The sequence below is a fragment of the Phacochoerus africanus genome, chromosome 6 (assembly GCF_016906955.1).
Source record: "Phacochoerus africanus isolate WHEZ1 chromosome 6, ROS_Pafr_v1, whole genome shotgun sequence".
NCBI lineage: Eukaryota > Metazoa > Chordata > Mammalia > Artiodactyla > Suidae > Phacochoerus > Phacochoerus africanus.
Window position 1 is genome coordinate 60133549 of NC_062549.1, and position 13099 is coordinate 60146647.

Genomic DNA, 13099 nt, shown 5'->3' on the forward strand with positions numbered 1-13099 from the left:
GTGATCAGATGTTTTTGATGATATCTGAGCTCCAGTTCACACCCTTTTTATCAATACAATCATTATTGATTGTTAGTGATCAGAAACTTTATATCCATAAAACATTGACAACCCCCTTAATCATCATGAACATGTGTTCTTTTTTAAACATTTTAAAACAGATTTTAATGCAGTTTTAAAGGTTACTTTCCATTTAGATTTATTACAAAATATTATCCGTATTTTTCATGTTCTGTAAAACATCCTCAAGCCTATCTTATACCCAATAGTTTGTACCTCCTACTTTTCCACCACTTTATTGATTTCCCAGTTGGCAACAACTAGTTTGTTCTCTATGTCTATGAGTCTGCCTCTTTTTTTTTGTTATATTCACTAGCTTGTTATATTTTTTACATGCCATACATAAGTGATATGATATAGTATTTGTCTGTCTCTGTCTGACATTTCTTTTTCTTTTTTGTCTTTTTTTTAGGGCCTCACCTGCAGCACATGGAAGTTCCCAGGCTAGGGGTCTAATTGGAGCTGTAGTTGCCAGCCTACACCACAGCCACAGCAACACCAGATCTGAGCCACATCTACAACTACACCACAGCTCATGGCAACAATGGATCTTTAACCCACTGGAAGAGGTCAGGGATGGAACCCGAGTCTTCATAGATACTAGTTGGCTTCATTACCGCTGAGCCATGACAGAACTCACTGACTTATTTTACTTAGCATAATGCCCTCAAAGTCCATCCATGTTGCTGCAAATGGCAAAATGTTCTTTGTTTTTATGGCTCAGTAGTATTCCTTTGTATGTGTATGCCATGTCTTCTTTATCCATTCATCTCTTGATGGACACTTAAGATGCTGTCACTATCTTGACAATTGTAAACAATGCTGCTATGAACATTGAAGTAGATGTTTCTTTTAGAATCAGCGTTTTTGCCTTTTTCTGGATAACATACCCAGGAGTGGAATTACTGAGTCATCTGGTAGTTCTATTTTTAGGTTTTGGGTTTTTGGTTTTTTTTTTTTGCAAAATCTCCATATCATTTTCCACAGTGTCTGCATCAATTTACATTCCCACTGGCAGTGTAAAAAGGCTCTCTTTTCTCCACATGAACACCTGTTTTCTTGTCTACTGCCTGACTATTCTATTTAATAGAATAGTGTCCTTCAAAATCATAAATTTGGAAAAAGATTAATTTTAATTTTTATTAAAGTTCTATTGTGCATATGATAGGGAAAAAATGCAATGCTGTGATAGATCTCAACGAGACTTTTATACAGATTTGATTCTATGCATCATCACTTTCAAAAATAATGTAATTAATACAAAATACATCAAAATATTTTAAAAGCGCATACCTTGTGATAAATGCACTCCAACAAGTTGTTATTCCTAACTAATAACATCACCTCAGTCCAGATCTTTTTTACTCAGCACCCTCATTAACTTCCTTCTTTTTCCTTTTTTCTTTCTCTTTCTTTTTCCTTCTTTCATCTTTTTCTTCTTTTTTCCATTTTTTTCCTCCCTTCTTTTCTTTCCTCCCTTTCTTTTCCTTCTTTCTTCTCTCTCTTTCTCTTTATTTATTTCCCAGCCAACACTTGGTAAATGTTCATGCAAGGGGACACACTCTACTAGAGTAAATTATCTTTTAACAAAATAAGTACAGTAATGTCACAAGTAGAGACTATAGCATATTTTTATATCCCTAAGGCTTGGTACAACATGTAAACCTAATAAAGTGTTTGGTAAATGCTGGCTGAATAATAAATGGAAGTGTCTAGAAGGTTATTTGTGATAATAAAATATTACATTTCTATGTAAAGTGGTAGCTATTACGAATTATCTATGATTTTAGACTTTATGATAATGTCTGACATGGCTAGACTGAAATATACTTAAAGGACAGTGGTGGACTATGAAATGAGAAAGATGACAAAGAATGTTAAGTTTTTCCTAAGGAATTTTGAACTTGATCTGGTGAGTTAAATATTCCTAGAATTTTTTAGTATATAAATTCTTTTAAATCTCATGATAATGATGAAATCTCTGTCTCTTTAAACTGTTCTTTAAAATTAAGGAACACATAGCTACTGGAAGCCCATTATTGGGTCCTGGACACCTTTGCTACTGACATTCACTATCATGCCCTGTGGCTTGTTAAAAATGCAAGTGTTACTTAGCGGATTAGAAAATTAAAAAGATCTCAGGGATCCATGCACATTCAAGTTTGGAAACTACTATTCTAGACATTAAGTTAAAGCATCATAGTAAACAATGGCAAAATACTAAATAAGCAGAATAGTGAAATGCAAAGATTATCTGTTTTTGCTTGGCAATTCTACTCTTAGAATGATTACTTATTTTCCTAAAACTACTGGATACATCTTGAGAGCAACAATCCTACAGTCCACCAGAAAGGAGAAGAAACTTCAGTATGGGATAAGAGAGCAGCAGAGTTTTCTGAATGTAGTTAGAAAACTAATTTGGAGCCCTTAATTACAATTCTATTTCTCTAAATAACTGTGATAACTTGGAATCCTCTGGAGCCTCAGTTACTTCTTGTCACTTATTCAGTGATGACAAAAATGGGCCTTGCAAGCCCAAGAGTCAAAAATAAATACTTGTCAAAAATAACAAGAGTTCTTGTTATGGCTCAGTAGTAACAAACCTGGAGTATCCATGAGGATGTGGGTTCAATCCCTGGCCTCACCCAGTGGATTAAGGATCTGGCATTGCCATGAGGTGTGGTGTAGTTTTCAGACAGGGCTCGGATCCTGTGTTACTGTGGCTATGGTGTAAGCCAGCAGCTGCAGCTCCAATTCAACCCCTAGCCTGCGAACTTGCATGTGCTGCACGTGCAGCCCTAAACAAACAAACAAACAAACAAACCAAAAAACAACTTTTGATCAAAGCTACAAATATGTGGGAAGATGGCAGAGAAGGTAGTGTGGTTTTTTAATTTTCTCAGGAACGTGTGGAAAGAGAAAGAATATAGAAAAATGAAAGCCCACAAAACTTTAACAGAAAATGTTGGTGAACCCCAAATATTACTGGGCAGGGACAGACCATGAAGAGCTGATAGATCACACATTCACCACCAGTGTCACTCAGAAGCCCAATGGCCCAGTTAGAGCAGCAGCTGAGGTAGGCAGTTGACTTCATAAGCTTCAGTGTGTCATGAGGGCAAAGAAAATACAATGAGGTGGAAGAATAATAAAGTGGTTTGGAGCCCATGAGACCTGAAAATTAGCAGGGGAAAACTTCTCAAGACAAAGATGTATTCTTTTTGTATCTCTGTGTAACAAGCTACCACAAACTTAGTGACTTAGTATACATTATGAAAGGGGGTGGGGAAACAAGGATGTTGGATTGAGTAATTTTGGAATATTGTGCTTTGACTAGAAAAGGTTAACACAAGAGACAAAAGGAACTGTTCATAATATCTGTACTCCAGTTGGTAAAGTCGTTTCCCATGTGGATATGGGTTAATTATGAAATAGCTGTACATGTATACTAGAACTGAAAAAAACAAGCAAATGGGTGTTGGGTGTGGAAAGGCAGGCTTCTCACTTTTGGAGAAGGAGGTATAGGTAGGCAAGAGGGAAGGCTGGAATGAACCATGTTATACTGAATTTGAGTCAAAGATGTAAGTATGAACTCATTTTTAATTTAATATAAATACAGCTATATAGATGCAGATATATGAAAAAAGGCAAGGAGCAAGTATCCATATATACATTTCCTAGTTCTGTCAACTGAGAAGGCACAGAAGCAAAGATGCTCCAATAACTATGAGCAAACCCAGTGTCCAGATCTTATTTTTAATAAAATTTGCCGATAAAAGGAACTAGAGCTTTTTGGAGAAATGACTGTCTTGGGATGGGCCAGGGAACACACGAATAAACCAATAGCATCTTTTAGTGCCTTAAAATAGGGAAGGATGCAATAAAACACAAAGGCTTGGAGTATGTCAAAGGGACATAGAAGACAGTTTGAAAGAGCTTCCAGTGCCAAAGCTGAAACATTGTGAGCAAAAACTAAATAATGTCATATCAACTTATGACTGTAAATAAAAAGAAAACTTTGAGTCAGTACTTACATAATTAAATGACTGAATACAATTTTCAAATGAAGGAGAAAAGACATCTCTTTAGAGAAGAATTCCAAATAATTTCTTTATATGGAGGTAAATATATTTATCATTTAGTCCATATTCAGTTATTACATACACATAAAACACTGAATTACTTAAACTCTTAAAGCATTACAAATATGATCTAATGATTTCAGAATATTGGCCCTGTAAATTCTACTATGGAAATTTTGTATAAAACCAGAGAAATCAACTCATGACCAAGATACAACCAATAATTGAACAAGGTATGTCTTTATTAGAATGAATGTTGGTAACATACTTTAAAGGTGAGGATGTATTTTCATACTTTCAAAGATTTTCTCACACTAATCTAAAATATTATCTGTAAATTAATTGGTAGTATTTTTTTAATTTTTATATAATTATTTGTATTTTTTCCATTATAGCTGGTTTACAGGTATTCTGTTAATTTTCCATTGTACAGCATTGTGACACAGTTACACATACATGTGTACATTCTTTTTTCTCACATTATCATGTTCCATCATATATCTGGACAAAACTTTCCTTGAAAAAGACACATGGACCCGCATGTTCATTGCAGCAATATTTGCAATAGCCAAGACATGAAAACAACCCAAATGTCCATCAACAGATGATTGAATTAGGAAGATGTGGTATATATACACTATGGAATTCCAAATAATTTATGCAGGTACTTCTTCCTTAAGGGAGGTTGAACTTAACTTCCTCCTTTTTCTGTGTGAGTGACATAGTGCTTTGTGACTAGTTTACAAAAATGGGAAAATGCAAAAGGGTGAAATAGTCATTTGACATTAGAGAAACCTAATAAACAATAGCCTGGTTGAGGGAGCAAATTTACCATTAATATGATAAATACTCTTAATATGATGTAATGAGAATGTCACTTTCTTCCTTCAAAATTCATCACCACAGTCTAATCATTAGAAATACACTGACAAGCCCCAATGGAAGAACATTCCACAAAATAACTTACAAATATTCTTCAATTATTCTCAAGGTCATCAACTGCAAAAAATGTGAGAAGTTTTCACAGACCAGACTGGGCTGAGACATGATGATTAAGTGTGTGGTAGTTTTGATGATATCCTAGATCAAAAAAAGACTTCAGGGAAAAAGTAGTACAACCTGAATACAGTATGGAGTTTAGTTAATTATAATGAATCAGGATCGGTTCATCATTTGTGATAAATAATACCATGGTGATAAAAAATTTACAATAAAGGGCATGTGGTGTGGAATATGGGACAGAAAGGGAGAGAAAACTCCAGTAAGACTGACACTACAGTCTTATGCAACATAATCACATACACTGCATCACAATGACCCTAGTTTTATTGAAAGTCAGTACTGAGAGAAGCCTGCATAGAATACAATCCACATTGAGGACAGAGACATTAGAAGCAAAAGTAAGTGAAATATTCAGACAAAAGAGGATAGAGAACACGGAATCAGCAATTCTCAACAAGAACAAGGGCATTTTTTAAAAACAGTGGAAAATTGAAGAGAGAGAAAGAATGAGAAAGAAGCAGGGAGAGAGTGAGCATTTGTCAAAATTTATCAAACTGTTTACTCAAAATGGTGCATTTTATTTTACGCAAATTGTACCTCATGCAGATGATTAAAAGTTAAAATATAGCAGTTCCCATTGTGACTCAGTGGTAACACACCAGACTAGTGACCATTAGGATGTGGGTTCAATCCCAGTGGGTTAAGTATCTGGCATTGCCATGAGCTGTGCTGTAGGTAGCAGACATGGCTCAGATCCAGTGTTGCTGTGGCTGTGGTGTAGGCCAGCAGCTGTAGATCTGATTTGACTCCTAGCCTGGGAATTTCCATATGCCACAGGTGCAGCAGTAGAAAAAGACAAAAAAGAAAAAATATATATTTGTGTGTGTGTGCATATATATATATTTTTTTTTTCAGACAAACAGTCTGAATGTTTGTGTTCCTCCTGAAATTCATATATTGAAATCCTAAGGCTCAAAGTAATGCTATTTGGAAATGGGGTCTTTGGGAGGGGATTAGGTTCTGAATGAGAGTAACAGCTTATAAAAGAGGTCCAAGGGAGCTCCCTTGCCCCTTCTACCATATGCACTTCCCTTGCTCACTCTTGTTCAGTAAGAATTCTACAGTCTACAGTCTGGTAGAGGGCCTTCATCTGAACTCTTGCTGCCACCATGATCTTTGACTTCCAGCCTCCACAACTGTGAGAAATGAATTTCTGCTATTTATAAACCACCTAGTCTGTCACATATTTGTAATAGCAATCTGAATGGACTAAGACAACTACTTCACAAACTATGAAATAAATTTTCTAAAGGAAGAAAATTACTAAAAATCACCTCAAAATAGACAGAAGGTCTAAATCAACATAAAAGAAAAACAGAAAATAAACCGCACACAAAAAAAACACTAGGCCTGAACTTATTTATGGGTGAATTGTAACAAACTTTTAAAGGTCAGTAATCACAATTGTACTTTAACTATTGTCTACTATAAAAGCAATATAATTAATAGATTTATTTTGCTCCTGCTATATATCATTGATTTCCCAAATCTGTCAAAGATCAAATGTACAAAGAAGAAAACTACAGACCAATCCAACTAATGATTATTATTATAAATATCTCAAATAAAATATAGCCAATCAGAAATATAGCCCATTTAAAAGGTGATACAGCATATCCAAATGGTATTTATTTCAGATGTCTTCATGCACATATAGTTTAATATTAGGAAGTCCATCTATATTATTCAGTACATTAGCAGAACAAGAAAAAATATTATATGATCATCTCTATGAATGCAAAAACATATTTTGCACATGATTTTCCAAGAAAGATTGGTGGTAACAAATACAAAAGACACATTTGTTTATGTCAAAATATTAAAAAGGGGGAGGGAATACTACAATATTCAAGAAATAATTATCCCTGTAAGTGGGAAATGTAGTGTATGTTTAAGTAATAGCAAGTAGACATCTCTGAAAATGTCTGTCTTGCAGATTTGACTTTGGAATCATGTAAATATTTTATGTAACTAAAAAGACTTTAAAAAGTCATTCATAGATATCTAAAGGGAAATAAACAAACCTAACAGTATGTCAAGTTGATGACATAACCAATAACCACCAAACAGGAACAATTTCAAGACAATTTAAAACCCAGCAATTTGATGAATACTCCTTGTTTATATACTCTAAGGGAAAATAATTGCCAACGAAACCCCAAATCAAAAATTTAAATGCTTTTTCATTACCATATAATTACTATTACTATTGCAATTCTGAAACAATTGTATGTGTATTGTGGGATAAAGCAAATGACCATGTTAGTGTCATTGGAAAGTGGATTTTCACTGGAGGGAAACAATAAAAAAATAAGATTAACAGCATTAAGTAAAATCATTATAGTCCTGAATTTGAATAAAATATGGAGGTAAGAGTTTATAACTTATTTTACCTTATAAAAACTATTTCTAACTCTGTCCACAGAAGACATAGAAACAATAACCAAACCAGTAATAATAAACAGTCCAGTGCCTAAGTTTTGGTGTATAAATGCCATTTCCCTGATAAGGAACCAGAGCGCCTTGGAAAAATGCCTGATTCAAAATTTGGGGTATGAAATATACAAAACGATCCTGAAAAATTTTGTCATATTAGATGGAAGATAAGATTATAAGGATTTCTAGGGTCATGGCCAAAGAACTCTGCCACAAACTATCAGATCATTATATCTATATAAAATGAATATGTCAAATATTTTTAATATGATTTTATAGTGGTAATATAAAAAAATTAACTGTATAACCTCATTGGTTATCTTTGAACAACGTGACTATCTATCCTGGTTTATCAAAGGCAGGTGATCTGGCTTATTTGGTTGTCCCAAAATAATTATTAACAGTGTCTCCTTTCACTTCAAAAAAAATCTCAGGTCTTGGATAATAAATTATATATTCAATTTACTTTTGTAGAATGCCATAGGGTCAACATCTTTAATTACAAAATGGCATATAGAGGGGGAAAAAAGTATTTTATCCTGATTTTTTAAGAAAATAACGCTGTACTTCAGGAAAATTAACAGTTGAGACAGTTTTGTTTACAAAGTATTTCAGTCAACACATGAATAAGCACTGATAGAACTTTAAAATCAACAGTTTTTAAACCTCTATTTGATAAATGAATCTAGGCAATGGCCATTGATAAAGGAGATGGCCAGATATTATATATATATATATATATATATATATATATATATATATATATATATTTTGGAATTTTACCATGTCATTTATGAAATATTTTTGCCAAAAACTTAATCTTTATCAAGTTTATTATTTTTTCATCTTTTTAATCACCAGTTTACAAGATATACAAGGGAAGGAGAAACATGTTAAAAACACTTTGAGGAGGTGATTAGCAAAGTCCAGACTGTGGGAAACTGTAGGCTCAAATCCTAGTTTCTTAAACATATAAGTTGCAGGAAGGTGAAAAAAAGAAAGTCAGAGGATCCTATAAATTAAATGAGACTTAAGAAACATATTGCCCTATTGCAACATACAAAGTTAATTTGGATATGGTTTCATACTAACTCTTTAAAATATTATAGGACAATCATGTGAACTGACTGGATATTTAATGACATGAGAGGATTAAAAGATTTTTGGTATATAATATATTGAAATACATTTCAAAAAGCCCTTCCATTTAAGAAACCACACACTTATGTATTTATGGATCAAAGATATGTGGTCCAGAGTTTTATTCAAAATAATTGGAAAGAGGGGGTGTGAAGGTAATAGATAAAATATTTTGGGACATATGTTCATAATTATTGAAGTTGAGCAGTAGAAGAGTGATAAGTATGTGTGTGTGGAGGGGTGTTATGCCATTCTCTCTACTTTTATATGCTTGAAAATTTCCATAATAAAATGTTTATTCATAAGTGAAGAAAAAATTGAATACATGCTTATCATACAAGTGGTATAACAGAAATATATTTAACAGCTGCATATCTTCATTGAGACAAGTCTTGCTTCTCTCTACTCAAGAACATTCTGAGTTGGAGATGAGTAGAGGGAGCTATTTCTTTCATATATAAAACATCTTGTTCTCATCTACTCAGACGTGAAATGGGAGAATGAACCCCATTCATGTAATTCCCAGACACTGCTACTCTCATAAAGTCAAAATTCTTTCAGAAATAGGCTTTTCTTTGTAATCTGGTATTAAGTGGTAATACTACTTTGCCCCTAAATGGAAACTCATTAAAAAAAAAAATTCAATAACTTGTTAAATGTGTCCATGTATGGTCTGTTTTTGGAACACAAAAGTGAAAAAAAAATCTATCTGGATACAAATTCTTTTCAGCCAAACTCAATTCTATAAAATAATAATAATAATAAAACACTGAAAGATTGAAAGGGACAATTTTTTTGTTGTTTGTTTCTTATGGTATGAAGGACATGCTGATACTCTAACGATTTCTGCTAAAATATTCAAATTACTCTGCCATCAAGACTAATCACCAACCTATCCAAGGAATCTTTTTTTTAAAATCAGAGCATGCAACTTATAAGAACATATTATATATATTACTACTTGAATTATCTCTTTATGTAGCATATTGTGTAGATAATACTATTCATTTTTTATAATTTGAGGATCCGGAAATAGTTGGTCATATTTAAAGTAACCTTTATCAAAAAAAAAGAATCTGAGAGCTTAACACATGGAATCAATGCTCTATTTTAACCAATAAAATACTATCCTATAAACTGAGGGAAAGGAGAAACCATTAACAGTCATACTGAGCATGTTTTTGTTTTGAAAATGTTTGACTATAAATTTTCCATGTGCTTTAAAAATTATATTAGCAACAGAGATCAGGTTTTAAAGAGTGGGGAGACCGTCAATAGCACTAAAACACTTCCTTTGACCAGACTTCCTCTAAGATGTTTCATATGGTATTCCTGCAGTTACTCCCATCACATGATACTGCTTACTTAGAATATTGGAGATTCTGGTCTCATTGAGCCAAAGGAGGAAGATATAAAACCTTGGTCTTATATCACAGATCCTTTAAGAGTGTACAATTTTTGTATTTCATTTTTAATGTTTAGGTCATTTCCTCTTTTGGACTGTGACTTTAAGAATGCCCAAAGACTGTATAACAAATCCACTCAAAACCAATGAATAATCTAATAAAATATATATGCACTTTGGGAAAGGTATCTTGTTCATTTTATATTCCCTTCATGATTCTATAATATACATGAAAATGTGGTTTATTATTTTAAAAGTTATGTATAAAAGATTTGGATAGGAAAAGAAATGATAATTGGGTTCCAGAGCCTTTCATCTCTAGATCATTAGTAACCAATATCTCAAACTCAAAAGGGCAATGTATTTACCATTTACTCATCATTATTCTCCAGAAAAATAGCAGTTACGTGTAATAAAAGAGTGACTGATGTATCTTAGAGTTACTGGGTAATTGGGAAAAAAATGAACTATTGTAATTTTTCGTATACTCACAATTTAAAGCAGTATGTTACTCAGTTCAAACTACCTAAGAGTCTGACAGGTAGTTTGCCATGGCAAATCAGAGGTTGTTCCCTCTGTATTTTATTTTCAGATACAGTTTGTTTTGGGCTTTGTAGTAAATTATAGCTTCCTTTTGATTTTGATTTTAAGTAATTCATTTTCTTTTATAGAATTAGATCATTTTTTAATCAGACATACTGTGATTGTGAAATATTGACAGAAAAACACATAAATATTTAGGGACATTTTAAATTCTCTAAGTTTCAGGCAAGAAAAAATTTGCTCCTTCAAAAGTAAATTTGCTCTCCTAAGAAAAATTATGCTTTATTTTGGTTTTAATCATTACTTTTTAAATGGAAATAAGATAGCAAATGTTACTTTGGGGTGGCTTACATTCAGTTTATTTATTAACTTTGATATAGTTAAATCTAATTAAATCTGAATCAAAGCCAGTCCACGATTAATAAATATCACATGTTAGGGTAGGGTCCTTAATTCAGAAACTTAAGTTTTCCCTGTTCAGGAATAAAAATGGATATATCCCTAATTTACCACAGGCTTTTACAGGAAAAAAATCATAAATTGGAATGTGTGGCAATCAGTATTTATGAATGGTATATATTCTTATTCATTATGACTACATGGACCTAGTATGATATAGAAAAAATAAGGAAAAATATCTATTTAGTGGTCCTATCTTTTAACTGAATAACTCACAGGTTTCTGAAGTTTTATTGCCCCTTATATTTTTGACCATATATATGTACATGTGTGCACACATTTGCATTCTTTTTTTGAAAACATTCTATTCTTCCTTGAATTCTCTTAGTAGTCATCTTAATTTTGTTCTCTTCTCACACAGAGTATGAAAACATAGACTTGACAATAATCATTAACAAGTTCCTAGTTAATTAAAACACAAAAAAATCCTTGATCACTTAAGAACTGGTGTATAACTTAACTTGTTTTCCTATTCGGAGGAACCAGGATGGAATACATAAATTCATTGTATGAATTTTCAACTACAAATTAACTAAAAGTTATAATATATGAATCTAAAATTAAAAACTCAAATAGTCTGTGATTATGTACATTTTCTTTAGCACAAATATGATGATTATGGAAGTTCTGAAGGACACTAATTTTTATTGAGGAAATTGATATCATTTATTATGTGAACAATAATAAAATTATACTTGTCTTTATGTTTATAGTACTACAGTTAATTTTTATATCAGGTATTATTGTTCTTACTGTTTCTCATTTAGAAAAGGAATGAATAGAGGGAATGCTTTGTGGTTCTGGATTTTAAAAATGAATGCATGATAGATGTGCATTGAGATTTAGTCAATAGTGTTTATTAACCTGTATGCAAGTAGAATGGTATAATGAATTAATAATAAAATAGAATATGGAATAAGGCCAATATCAAATAAGTCCCATTGTGGCTGACATGTGCCTTTAGATATTACTGTGAACACTACTTCCACAATCTATACCTCTTTCCAGATGATCAGATTAATAATGCTAACCATGTGATTATAGAAAATTAGACAGTAAATGCATTTTACATTTTTTACTGGGAATTGTGATATGTTAGTCACATGAATAATTTCATTAATTGTCAAAAAGAGCATTGAAGCAGAGATAATGTCCTTTTTATCAAAATAAGGAAATTAATACTTGGTCACAAAGCTAATAAGACAAGATGATAGAGTTGCAAGATTGACCTCAAAGCTTTAAAATTTGTATGCTTCCTTAGGAGTTCCCGTCGTGGCGCAGTGGTTAACGAATCCACTAGGAACCATGAGGTTGCGGGTTCGGTCCCTGCCCTTGCTCAGTGGGTTAACGATCCGGCATTGCCGTGAGCTGTGGTGTAGGTTGCAGACGTGGCTCGGATCCTGCGTTGCTGTGGCTCTGGCATAGGCCGATGGCTACAGCTCCGATTGGACCCCTAGCCTGGGAACCTCCATATGCCGCGGGAGCGGCCCAAGAAATAGCAACAACAACAACAAAAAAGACAAAAGACAAAAATAATAATAATAATAAAAAAAATAAAATAAAATTTGTATGCTTCCAAGGCCTATATTTTTAAGTACTTTGGTATTCTGACTAGCCAATGATATCAACTACAGCATTCAAACTTTTAACTATACCCAACAAAAGCAAAAGCACTGCTTTAATAGTGTTATTTGATTCACATTTGACTTCTTAACATCTGGGTCCTCCTCTAGACTTACCCATCTTAGTAAATTACATTCCACTCAGTCAGTATTTCGGTCCCAAGCCATGAAGCTGGCCTTTACTCCTCTTCTCTAACATCCTATGTCCAATTCCTTAGAAAATTCTGTCAGTGTACTTACAAAATAACTGGCTATTGTTTTCTGTAGTATTGAAAATATACTGTGTGCAT